At 39.3% G+C, this 13,891-nt stretch overlaps 1 non-coding gene across 1 annotated transcript; it reads right to left on the bottom strand.

The window, feature by feature from the left end:
* Positions 1-10,947: 10,947 nt before the first annotated feature.
* On the bottom strand, positions 10,948-11,054 carry LOC141687863 (small nucleolar RNA R71). The gene has a single exon (XR_012561342.1). It is a non-coding gene; the product is annotated as a small nucleolar RNA R71 (small nucleolar RNA).
* Between the last annotated feature and the right edge of the window lie 2,837 nt (positions 11,055-13,891).

The following is a 13,891-nucleotide window of genomic DNA, read 5'->3' as shown; positions in this document are numbered from 1 at the left end:
GTCGACGAGGACGAGGTTATTACACTAACCCCTGAAGAACAGGCCTTACTCCTAAAGATCTGGGCAGAAAAGGCCGCGGAGAAGGGTAAGGCCAAAGTTGATCAAGTTGAAAAGGAAGCGGAAGCGCGAGCCAAGAAAAGAGAAGCTAATACGCTCCGGTTGAAGGCCCTACAACTGCAAAGGGAGGAAATTGAACTGCAAGAATGAACCTTGAGGGAAGCGATGCGGGCCGACGACACCAGCAGCGAATAAAGATAGAAGGGAATGTAGGGTGTATGACGAAGAAGATGAGTCTGACTCTGATTCGCATCCCCGAAGGAAAAGGACCAACCAACCCTTTTCTTCTGATTCAGATGAAGAGCCCGATGGATCCCGCCTCAGGCTCAACCGCCTAGAGAAGGCCCTGTTCGGTGATAGAAGGCCCGATCAAGAACCTGTTGTGACACAAGAGATTGAGCTATACCGACCCCCCCCCCCCCGGCGAAGAGAGACAATTCCCTAAGATGAGCGAGTTCAATGGGAAATGAGACCCCGAGGACCACTGTGAAAAATATGAACTCCTGATGGTTGGGATGGGCCACAATGATATTATATTGTGCAAAATGTTCAAGACTTATCTCAAAGGGGCTGCGTCGATGTGGTACAAGTCCCTAAAACCTCGGTCCATCGGGTCCTACGAGCAGGGACTAGATCCTGTAGCTCTGATACCAACTTGTGACGCCCTCAATCTCGGGGTTAGGAAATGAGGACTCACACACCTCTAATCTAATAATTAAATATGCATAAACCCCGATTAACTACTAACAAGATCAACAAGATAAAGTATGAGACAAGATTACAACTACCAATCACAAAATATAACTTACAGGCCCAAAATATTATTAAATAACCAATATCAATTCCGGCTGGGAACCGACAGATAACCCATTGTATCTTTATACACTTCTTTCTAGGCGTGAGCTCACTCATAATTACCACTACCTGCTCTGGCAACCGGAAGCCCTCAACACGGTAGGGACCACCAGGTACGCTCTTACGAGCAGCGCGCCTAAGCCTGGCCATCTTCTTGCTTAACTGCCATGGTTACATTAAAACAAAACAAATGAGTATAAAACTCAGCAAGTAACTTTATAGCAGTTCTACAATATCAAATCACAATATGCTTTACCAACTCAGGGCATTCTACTTTATTTGATCTAGGTGGCAGATTTCCATCTTTTGGGTTAAGGAAAGGTTTCTGAAGAAAAGTGTGGGGCTTTCAAGGAACAAGGCTCAAAGCAGGACGAAAGCCGACATTCATCACAAATCATTAAAGGATCAGAATAGATCTTTCAATAGAGGAAAGCAATAGTATTTCAAGATATAGAATCAATCATATGATCAACAATTTCAAGAATTAGGGTTCTCGAGCTTCAAGCTCCATAATAACATAATCAACTCTTTTCAAAGCATTATAAACCATTTTCATTTCCAAAAATCAATTTACTGAACAAAAGTTTCAGTTCCCTTTTTAAATAATCAATTAGAACCCTTGATTGGATTACTTTTCTTTCCATTTCATTATGTACGGGTGATCAGCCCGTACCGACCTCCATCCGGTCATTAAGGTACCAATCGGCATAATTTCAGCCTTAAGTTGGACTAGCCGCGCTAGCCTCTTACCATGACTGGACTAGTCCCACTAGCCTCTTACGTCCCAATCCAATCCATCAGGATTTTATTTGGAAAACCTTGAGTTGGAAAAACAAGTAGGTTTTCAAAAATCCAATTTATCATTACCAAGCATTTGAAATCATTCGGACTCTTTCAAGTCGAAACTCATTCTTAATTCAGATCTTAAGGAAACAAAGTTCAGGGAGTGATTCAAAGATACGCAAGGAACAATTTATAAGAATTATATATCAGGGATAACAAAGCACTAAATTAGAAGGATCAACATTGGTTTAGGGATCAATAGGGTGATCAAGAGAAACAGGGTATCATTAAACAGGGTTAATAAGGATAATCAAAAGGTTCAATATAATTCATGGCTTAATAGGTAACTTGAACAGAAAAGACAGATTATCAAAGGGTGAAATCAATAGGCTTATCAATAACAGATTATCAAGAACAAGGGTACTTTAAATCAATAGCAGGGTTTCATAAAGCAAGGGTTTCATACTTAAACAGTTCAATACTCTACATGGTATGAACAACATTCTCTTTATATCCATTCACACAAGTAATCAGAGTTACTTGCCTGAATTTGCTTTCCTGAAGGTTGAACTACTGCCACCTAGTAAATCCTTTCCTTTCCTAGTCTGAATGCCCTCACGCTCTGAATCTACAATAAAACCAAAACCTTAATTAGATTCTCAACTCTCGTTCCCGGAACGATCACTCTATACGATAACTCGATTATATCCTTGACTCGAGCATACGAATATAGCTTATACATATAAGCACATAGCACATAGCATATCTCTTTTTCGTAACTTTTATATCCTTATATACTTAACAATCGAAGCACACTTACTTATTCTTAGCTATTTCTCAAACCACACTATTATAACTCTTACGAGTATAAGATTTATTCACAACCAAACATTTACGTCCATAACTATCACTTATATCTTTTAAAATCAATCACCTTAGTTCCCTTTTTCTTTTGTTCCTTAATTCGAACCACATACTATAATCAAGCAAATAAATTCATAGATATTCACTTATACACCTTCAATCATCCTTTTGATCATCAAAGCCAAGTTTTTGACTTTTAATCCCTATGGCCTATTCGGCATTATCACACAAAATCAACCAAATACGCACTTTAATTCACATAAACACATAACTCATTCAAAACCATTAAAGAATCATTCTCCTTTCTTTTAATCATAAAAATTCGAACCATAATCATATATATACAATCAAATTTCTCAAAATTACACCATGCATCCTTATTCTTAGCATAATCCAACTTTTAAACTAACACACTTTTCTTTATCAACAACCATTCGAACCAAAACATACATATATGCTCGCATGCAATTCAATTTCAACTCAACATTACTTCATTTTTATCAATTAAACCAACTAAATTTCTTAACACAATCCAAGAATTCGAATTTCACCTAAATCACAACATGCATCCACTTATTCATCAAATTAATCCCTTTTTAACTCAATTCCCATTCGGCAAAAACTCAAATTTACATCTCAAGGACAAATCAATGACATGCATATCTTGATCTTCTTTAAAACTAACATGCAATCACTTTTAGGCCATATAAACTTAGTGTTTACCAAAATTAACTCACAAAAATCAAATTCCTCTTCTTATTAGCACAAAATCTGAACCTAAACTTAGCATGCAACAACAATTTCATTCCTTTTTAATCTAATAACAATCCATAATCACTTTAAACAAGTTAACTCAAATCAATATCTTCAAAGATCAAAACCATTTGGGTTTTTCAAGAATGACACATGCAATAATCGAAATAAGTGTTTGGCGGAGTTAACATCATGGCTCACCACCGGTTCACCGGAGTTCATCACCGGTGGCGGTGGCATCTCGGTGGTGCCCTCATTCGAGGGTGTCCAACCACGAAACCCCCGATTTCCATCAATTACGCAAAATAACTAACATGCACATCTTCTCTATCATTTGTTTACAAAGAATCAAGCTTAAACAAGATGTCATCAACAACAATAACAAGAACCAAGTGGTTCTCGGGTGAACACACACACACCGAGCACACACATCACACAAACATCGACATGCAAGTGGGTATACACACATGCACACACTTCTACTTACATATAAATGTTTAGCAAGAAGATTTAGGGATGATTGGTGAGTTTGATCAAAGAAAAGAGAGGTATACCGAGAGAGATTGAAGAAAGCCGAGAGAGAGAGTGTTCGAGTGAGAAGGAGAGAAAAGAGAGAAAGTGAAAGCACGGGAGCAAGAAGAAGAAGAAAGAAAGGGAGTGAGTTTATATATCACTCAAAAACAAGGGCAATTTGGTAATCTTCTAATTCCTTTTTCACTCTTACTTGTCCCATCTTTTTACTAAAATTAAACAAAGATTAAATATAAAATATATCTCTCTCAGGAAGTCGAGAATTATTGAAAATGACATTTTTAATACATAGGCCTCGAAATTAGCTTTTTAACCATTACTCGTAATAAGATTTTAAGCGAACGGTTGATTTTATATGAATTTCGCCAACTTGCTTAATTAATAATATTTTACACATAAAATCAATTTAAAAATGCAAAGATCAACAATCAAATTCACTCATCATTTTTAAAAGTCTCTAGGACCACTACGAAGATCACAGAACAAATCCTATATTTTTATCTTGCTCGAATGATTTTATAAAAATGCACGAAGGTTAATTAAACCTTTATTTAAATCACGTAATTCCTTTAAAATTCAAAAAAACTGTCACAGATCACATAGCCATGCACACAGACAACAATCTCACATATATAATCACATAATGACTCAAGTCTCATAGAATCTATCCCTCTTTAATCTTTATCCTCTTTTACGCGTACCGGGTCACGTTCAGCCTGACGGCCCGACGCTCAGCGTTTCGATTACGCTTCTTATTCTCATTATCAATCAACACGTCACTTAGGACAAAATACTTTATTACTCATTCATTTCATTCAATCACACATAATTCACATTTTATATTCTTTAATTCCTTACTAGGACGGGTTCCGTTCTACCTGACGGCCCGACACCACAGCTATACTTCTAAGCTGACTAGATCCTGTACAAACCCCCGGAGGTAAATCGGGGGTACAAACCCTCGCATTCTCTTCACTTTCAGGTACAGCCAAAACCACCTTCAAGGCAGCCGAAGCCTGTTCAAGCTCCCGAAGGAATCTGGGCATAACATTTGACGCCGATTGTGGGGACTACGAGAGTTACAAGCTGAGAACGAGACCATGACAGAAACAATTCATGAACAATCACCGCCGCCTGGTTTTGCCGATAAAGGACAACCGTCCTCCCTAGTCGACGAGGACGGGGTTATTACACTAACCCCTGAAGAACAGGCTTACTCCTAAAGATCCGGGCAGAAAAGGCCGCGGAGAAGGGTAAGGCCAAAGTTGATCAAGTTGACAAGGAAGCGGAAGCGCGAGCCAAGAAAAGAGAAGCTGATGCGCTCCAGTTGAAGGCCCTGCAACTGCAAAGGGAGGAAATTGAACTGCAAGAACAAACCTTGAGGGAAGCGATGCGGGCCGGCGAGACCGGCAGAGCGAATAAAGATAGAAGGGAACGTAGGGTGTATGACGAAGAAGATGAGTCTGACTCTGATTCGCATCCCCGAAGGAAAAGGACCAAACAACCCTTTTCTTCTGATTCAGATGAAGAGCCCAATGGATCCCGCCTCAGGCTCAACCGCCTAGAGAAGGCCTTGTTCGGTGATAGAAGGCCCGATCAAGAACCTGTTGTGACACAAGAGATTGAGCTATACCGACCCCCCCCCCGGGGCGAAGAGAGATAATTCCCTAAGATGAGCGAGTTTAATGGGAAAGGAGACCCCGAGGACCACTGTGAAAAATATGAACTCCTGATGGTTGGGATGGGCCACAATGATATTATGTTGTGCAAAATGTTCAAGACGTATCTCAAAGGGGCTGCGTCGATGTGGTACAAGTCCCTAAAACCTCGGTCCATCGGGTCCTAAGAGCAGGGACTAGATCCTGAAGCTCTGATACCAACTTGCGACGCCCTCAATCTCGGGGTTAGGAAATGAGGACTCACACACCTCTAATCTAATAATTAAATATGCATAAACCTCGATTAACTACTAACAGGATCAACAGGATAAAGTATGAGATAAGATTACAACTACCATTAACAAAATATAACTTACAGGCCCAAAATATTATTAAATAACCAATATCAATTCCGGCTGGGAACCGACAGATAACCCATTGTATCTTTATATACTTCTTTCTAGGCGCGAGCTCACTCATAATTACCACTACCTGCTCTGGCAACCGGAAGCCCTCAACACGGTAGGGACTACCAGGTACGCTCTTACGAGCAGCGCGCCTAAGCCTGGCCATCTTCTTGCTTAACTATCATAGTTAGATTAAAACAAAACAAATGAGTATAAAACTCAGCAAGTAACTTTATAGCAGTTCTACCATATCAAATCACAATATGCTTTACCAACTCAGGGCATTCTACTTTATTTGATCTAGGTGGCAGATTTCCATATTTTGGGTTAAGGAAAGGTTTCTGAAGAAAAGTGTGGGGCTTTCAAGGAACAAGGCTCAAAGCAGGACGAAAGCCCACATTCATCACAAATCATTAAAGGATCAGAATAGATCTTTCAATAGAGAAAAGCAACAGTATTTCAAGATATAGAATCAATCATATGATCAACAATTTCAAGAATCAGGGTTCTCCAGCTTTAAGCTCCATAATAACATAATCAACTCTTTTCAAAGCATTATAAACCATTTTCATTTCCAAAAATCAATTTACTGAACAAAAGTTTCAGTTCCCTTTTTAAATAATCAATTAGAACCCTTGATTGGATTACTTTTCTTTCCATTTCATTATGTACGGGTGATCAACCCGTACCGACCTCCATCCGGTCATTAAGGTACCAATCGGCATAATTTCAGCCTTAAGTTGGACTAGCCCCGCTAGCCTCTTACCATGACTGGACTAGTCCCACTAGCCTCTTATGTCCCAATCCAATCCATCAGGAATTCATTTGGAAAACCTTGAGTTGGAAAAACAAGTAGGTTTTCAAAAATCCATTTTATCATTACCAAGCATTTGAAATCATTCGGACTCTTTCAAGTCGAAACTCATTCTTAATTCAGATCTTAAGGAAACAAAGTTCAGGGAGTGATTCAAAGATACGCAAGGAACAATTCATAAGAATTATGTATCAGGGATAACAAAGCACTAAATTAGAAGGATCAACATTGGTTTAGGGATCAATAGGGTGATCAAGAGAAACAGGGTATCATTAAACAGGGTTAACAAGGATAATCAAAAGGTTCAATATAATTCATGGCTTAATAGGTAACTTGAACATAAAGGACATATTATAAAAGGGTGAAATCAATAGGTTATCAATAACATATTATTAAGAACAAGGGTACTTTAAATCAATATCAGGGTTGCATAAAGCAAGGGTTTCATACTTAAATAGTTCAATACTCGACATGGTATGAACAACATTCTCTTTATATCCATTTACACAAGTAATCAGAGTTACTTGCCTGAATTTGCTTTCCTGAAGGTTGAACTACTGCCACCTAGTAAATCCTTTCCTTTCCTAGTCTGAATGCCCTCACGCTCCGAATCTACAATAAGACCAAAACCTTATTTAGATTCTCAACTCTCGTTCCCGGAACGATCACTCTATACGGTAACTCGATTATATCCTTGACTCGAGCATACGAATATAGCTTATACATATAAGCACATAGCACATAGCATATCTCTTTTTCATACTTTTATATCCTTATATACTTAACAATCAAAGCACACTTGCTTATTCTTAGCTATTTCTCAAATCACACTATTATAACTCTTACAAGTATAAGATTTATTCACAACCAAACATTTACGTCCATAACTATCACTTATATCTTTTAAAATCAATCAACTTAGTTCCCTTTTTCTTTTGTTCTTTAATTTTAACCACATACTACAATCAAGCAAACAAATTCACAGATATTCACTTATACACCTTCAATCATCCTTTTGATCATCAAAACCAAATTTTTGACTTTTAATCCCTATGGCCTATTCGGCTTTATCACACAAAATCAACCAAATACACACTTTAATTCACATAAACACATAACTCATTCAAAACCATTAAAGAATCATTCTCCTTTCTTTTAATCATAAAAATTCGAACCATAATAATATATATACAATCAAATTTCTCAAAATTACACCATGCATCCTTATTCTTAGCATAATCCAACTTTTAAACTAACACCCTTTTCTTTATCAACAACCATTCGAACCAAAACATACATATATGCTCGCATGCAATTCAATTTCAACTCATCATTACTTCATTTTTATCAATTAAACCAACTAAATTTCTTAACACAGTCCAAAAATTCGAATTTCACCTAAATCACAACATGCATCCACTTATTCATCAAATTACTCCCTTTTTAACTCAATTCCCATTCGGCAAAAACTCAAATTTACATCTCAAGGACAAATCAATGACATGCATATCTTGATCTTCTTTAAAACTAACATGCAATCACTTTTAGGCCATATAAACTTAGTGTTTACCAAGATTAACTCACAAAAATCAAATTACTCTTCTTATTAGCATAAAATCTGAACCTAAAATTAGCATGCAATAACAATTTCATTCCTTTTTAATCTAATAACAATCCATAATCACTTTAAACAAGTTAACTCAAATCAATATCTTCAAAGATAAAAACCATTTGGGTTTTTCAAGTATGACACATGCAATAATCGAAATAAGTGTTTGGTATAGTAGAGCTCAGTTTTTAACATCATGGCTCACCACCGGTTCACCGGAGTTCATCACTGGTGGCGGTGGCATCTCGGTGGTGCCCTCACTCGAGGGTGTCCAACCATGAAACCCCCGATTTCCATCAATTACGCAAAATAACTAACATGCACATCTTCTCCATCATTTGTTTACAAAGAATCAAGCTTAAACAAGATATCATCAACAACAATAACAAGAACCAAGTGGTTCTCCGGTGAACACACACACACCAAGCACACACATCACACACACATCGACATGCAAGTGGGTATACATACATGCACTGATAAGTGGCATTTTATACCACTTATAACGTCTTAAAATGGCTTAAATTGGTGTCTTGAAATCAAGTATTTTGTGTATTTAATGCGTTTTTCTAGTGTTTATGCATTTCAGGGTATTAGTTGCATTTCGGGGGAGGAATCATCAAGAATAAGCCTTGGCATGTGTTCACCATTGCGAGAGGAAAGGAATGGGCAGATTACGGCGAAGAAACGGAGCAAGCTTGGAATTTTTCCAGTAGGGTCCTGCGCGCCCGCGCAGCAATGCTGAGCGGCCGCGCAGCAGCCTGCGCGCCCGCGCAGAAATGCTGAGCGGCCGCGCAAGGTCGGGGAAAAAGCTGAATTATTTTAGACTTCTACTTCTGTGTGGCTTCCAACTTCTATGTAATTTGAGTTTTATGGGACTATTATATAGGTAGATTTGAGACGTTTTCATGGAGAAAAAAAGAGAGTATTAAGGAGATTATGTTTTAGATTGTGTTTTACGCAAGAAGCGAAGGAGATAAGGAAGAAGACCAATTTAGCACAGCGCAACGAAGAGGAAGCATATATTCTTGTGATTCTTGTTTCGTTGTAACGTTGGATGCTAGTTTTCTTGCTTTGACTTATTTACTCTTGTGACGTACTCTGTTTTAATATAATTAGTTTAGTTATTATTTTCTTGTGTTTGTTTATCATGATTTCATATGAACCCATGATGGCGATGAGTTCTATTATGGGCTAATCGTGATCATGGGGTTACAACGGATTTATTATGGAATTCTTTAGTTAATTGTTTAATACTTTAGTGTGTGATGATTGCATGATATCTAGTATTGGTTGTGCGTATTCGTCTTATGTGCGTCGCGAACATATAAGATAGGGTGTTAATCTCTTGTGAAGCGACGGTGGATCTTGAGATTTAGAACTTGCCATGCTAGCATAGGTTCATGTACGTTGTGCATGATTAGTGGGTAACTCTAACAGTTTTATTTGCCCTATGTAGTTAAAAGGAATAACTTGTGCTTAAATCGGTGTGTTGTCAATTTCTGTAGACATATAGGAACTCAACATAATTGATGACTATTCAACTTCTATCTTAATTGTGGATGCTTGGTAGAATGGTATTAGTACAATGAAAGTTGGCTTTTATCAGTTTCGTGTTATTCGATTAATGTCATCACTGTCACATGCTAAATGTAATAACAATGGCTATAGAAGGAAGTAATAATGAAGTTGTGATCTCATGAGTGTTTTATTATTGATAATTTGAAGTGTTAGTTAAGTGGTTAATTAAGTAGTTAATTATAGTTAATATTTGATCAACAATTTTAAGTGTTATTATCTTAACATTGAGAAGTAATCGTACATTGGTGAGTAAGTTTAATTAGACAATAATTTAGTCTGAGTCTCTGAGGGAACGAACTAGAAAGTATTCTATATTACTTGCGAACGCGTATACTTGCGTGAATATTAGTGCGTGTTTTCTCCCTAACAAGTTTTTGGCGCCGCTGCCGGGGACTCGGCATATTTGTTTAGTTTATGTACTTACCATCATTGGTCATTAGGACTCAGTGATTAGGACGTAGTAGTTACTTACTCTTTTCGGTTATGTTTCAGGTACTTTAGCAAGCGTTTATGCAAACTCGTTCTCGTGCTCGCAAGAGGACTTTAGATACAACTGAGGAGACAAACGAAGTTCTTGATATTCCGGAGAAGTTAGATTTTGAGGATTCGGATTCAGGCGCTGAGCAGAAAGAAACTGTAAATATGGGAGATCGTATTGTTCAAGCTGATCCAGCTCTTATGGATTTTTCTCGGCCTAAATTTGATGATATTCAGTCAAGCATCCTTCATCCGGCTATTCAAGCTAACACCTTTGAAATCAAGCCGGGCACTATTCAGATGGTGCAGAATTCTGTTTCTTTTGGAGGAGCGGCAACTGAAGATCCCAACATGCACATAAGAAATTTTGTCGAGATCTGCAGCACTTTTAAGTATAATGGCGTGACTGATGAGGCTATCAAGTTGAGGCTTTTCCCATTCTCACTGAGGGATAAGGCTAAAGACTGGTTACATTCTGAACCAGCTGGGTCCATCACTACGTGGCAAGATCTTGCGCAAAAGTTTCTGGTGAAGTTTTATCCAATGGCAAAGACTGCTGCTATGAGGAGTGCTCTTACTCAGTTTGCGCAGCAACCTACAGAATCTATGTGCGAGGCTTGGGAACGCTACAAGGAAATGTTGAGAAAATGTCCACATCATGGAATGCCGGATTGGATGGTAATCACTGGTTTTTATAATGGTTTGGGGGCCCAATCTCGGCCCATGCTCGATGCAGCAGCTGGAGGAGCCTTATGGGCTAAAAGCTATACTGAGGCGTATAATCTTATAGAGACAATGGCTGTAAATGAGCATCAAAACCCAACTCAGAGGATGACGTCCGGCAAGGTCGCAGGTATTCTGGAAGTTGATGCAGCCACCGCTATTGCAGCCCAGCTCCAAGCGCTATCAATGAAGGTTGATTCTCTGGCTACGTATGGAGTTAATCAAATAGCTATGATTTATGAGCTTTGTGCAGGTTCTCATGCTACGGATCAGTGTTCTCTTGTCAACGAATCTGTTCAGTATGTGAATAATTATCAGCGACAACAGCAGCCTGTGCCAGCGACCTATCATCCTAATAACAGAAATCATCCAAATTTCAGCTGGGGGAATAATCAGAATGCTATTCAGCCACCATATCAGCAAGGGGTGAGTAAACAGTTTAACCCACCTGGATTCCAGCAACCACAGCAGTATGCTACAAGGCAATCATATCCTCAACAGGGAAGTGCAGCTGCACCTACTAGTGCTGATTTTGAGGAACTTAAGCTGTTGTGCAAGAGTCAGACGGTCTCTATCAAGACCTTGGAAAATCAAATCGGTCAATTAGCCAATGCAGTGCTCAATCGTCAACCTGGCACTCTTCCCAGTGACACGGAAGTACCAGGCAGGAAGGAAGCTAAAGAGCAAGTCAAGGCTATTACCTTAAGGTCTGGCAAAGTAGCTGAGGATGAAAAGGCAAAAGAAGTAGAAGCTGAAGTTAGAGATGAAGAATCTAAGAAAAAGGAGAAAGCGGCGGAACCAAGGAAGACTACTGTTGAACACACTCTGCCTGAGGCTAATACAGAGGAGAAACAGCTCTATCCTCCACCACCTTTTCCTAGGAGATTGCAGCAACAAAAGCTGGATAGACAGTTCGGGAAGTTTCTGGAGGTGTTCAAGAAACTTCACATCAATATACCTTTCGCTGAGGCTCTGGAACAAATGCCTAGTTATGCGAAGTTTATGAAGACTATTCTTTCAAGGAAGGTGAAACTGGATGACCTTGAAACCGTTGCTCTCACGGAAGAATGCAGCGCGGTTCTGCAACAAAAGTTACCACCAAAACTGAAAGATCCAGGAAGCTTCACCATTCCTTGCACCATTGGCAATCTAACTTTTGACAAGTGCCTTTGTGATTTGGGAGCAAGCATTAATCTGATGCCCTTGTCGATCTTTAAAAAGCTGGATCTGCCTGATCCAAAACTCACATACATGTCGCTACAATTGGCGGACCGTTCCATTACTTACCCAAGGGGCATAGTTGAGGATGTGCTCGTCAAGGTGGATAAGCTCTTCTTTCCAGCAGATTTTGTTATTCTGGATTTTGAGGAAGATAAGAAGATTCCCATAATCTTGGGGAGGCCTTTCTTGGCTACTGGTCGTACCTTGATAGATGTGCAAAAAGGAGAACTTACTATGTGGGTCCAAGATCAGGATGTGACCTTCAACGTATTCAAGGCAATGAAATTCCCTACAGAAGATGAGGAGTGCTTAAAAGTGGATGTGATTGATTCCGCGGTTACTTCGGAACTCGAGCACATGCTAATGTCTGATGCATTGGAAAAGGCCTTAGTGGGGGAATTTGACAGTGATGATGAAGATAGCAACGAGCAATTACAATATCTGAACGCTTCTCCCTGGAAGCGAAAGCTGGACATACCATTTGAATCTCTTGGTACTTCTGACCTTAAGAATGCTGAAGGGAAGCTCAAACCATCAATAGAGGAAGCACCTACCTTGGAGCTCAAACCACTACCTGAACACTTGAGGTATGTTTTTTTAGGTGATTCATCTACGTTACCTGTTATTATTTCAGCTGACCTTTCAGGTAGTGAGGAAGACAAGCTCTTAAGGATTTTGAGAGAATTCAAATCGGCGATAGGATGGACCATAGCAGACATCAAGGGGATAAGTCCTTCATATTGTATGCATAAAATTCTGCTAGAGGAAGGTAGTAAGCCAACTGTGGAACAGCAACGAAGACTGAATCCCATCATGAAGGAGGTGGTGAAGAAAGAAATTCTGAAATGGCTAGATGCATGCATCATTTATCCTATTTCTGACAGCTCGTGGGTGAGCCCCGTACAATGTGTACCTAAGAAAGGAGGTATCACTGTGGTCGCAAATGAAAAGAATGAGCTCATCCCTACTCGAACAGTTACAGGATGGAGAGTATGCATGGATTATAGGAAATTGAACAAGGCCATAAGGAAGGATCACTTTCCTCTTCCATTTATTGATCAAATGCTTGACAGATTGGCGGGACATGAGTATTTTTGTCTTCTGGATGGTTATTCCGGGTATAATCAGATTTGTATTGCACCAGAGGATCAGGAAAAGACTACCTTCACTTGTCCATTTGGCACATTTGCTTTTCGTAGAGTTTTGTTTGGGTTATGTGGCGCCCCGGCCACCTTTCAGAGATGTATGATGGCTATATTCTCTGACATGATTGGAAATAACGTCGAAGTGTTCATGGATGACTTCTCCGTCTTTGGGCACTCATATGATGAATATTTGAATAATCTGTGCGCCGTACTCAAAAGATGCGTGGAAACTAATTTGGTGCTTAATTGGGAGAAATGTCATTTTATGGTGCGTGAAGGCATTATCCTTGGGCATAAGGTCTCTAGCAAGGGTCTGGAGCTGGACAAGGCCAAGGTGGGAGTCATTGAAAATCTTCCCCCACCCAATTCTGTGAAAGGAATCCGTAGTTTTCTTGGTCATGCGGGTTTTTATC

This window comes from Apium graveolens, chromosome 9, assembly GCF_009905375.1.
Source record: "Apium graveolens cultivar Ventura chromosome 9, ASM990537v1, whole genome shotgun sequence".
Classification (NCBI taxonomy): domain Eukaryota; kingdom Viridiplantae; phylum Streptophyta; class Magnoliopsida; order Apiales; family Apiaceae; genus Apium; species Apium graveolens.
This window is presented reverse-complemented; position numbering and strand designations above follow the sequence as displayed.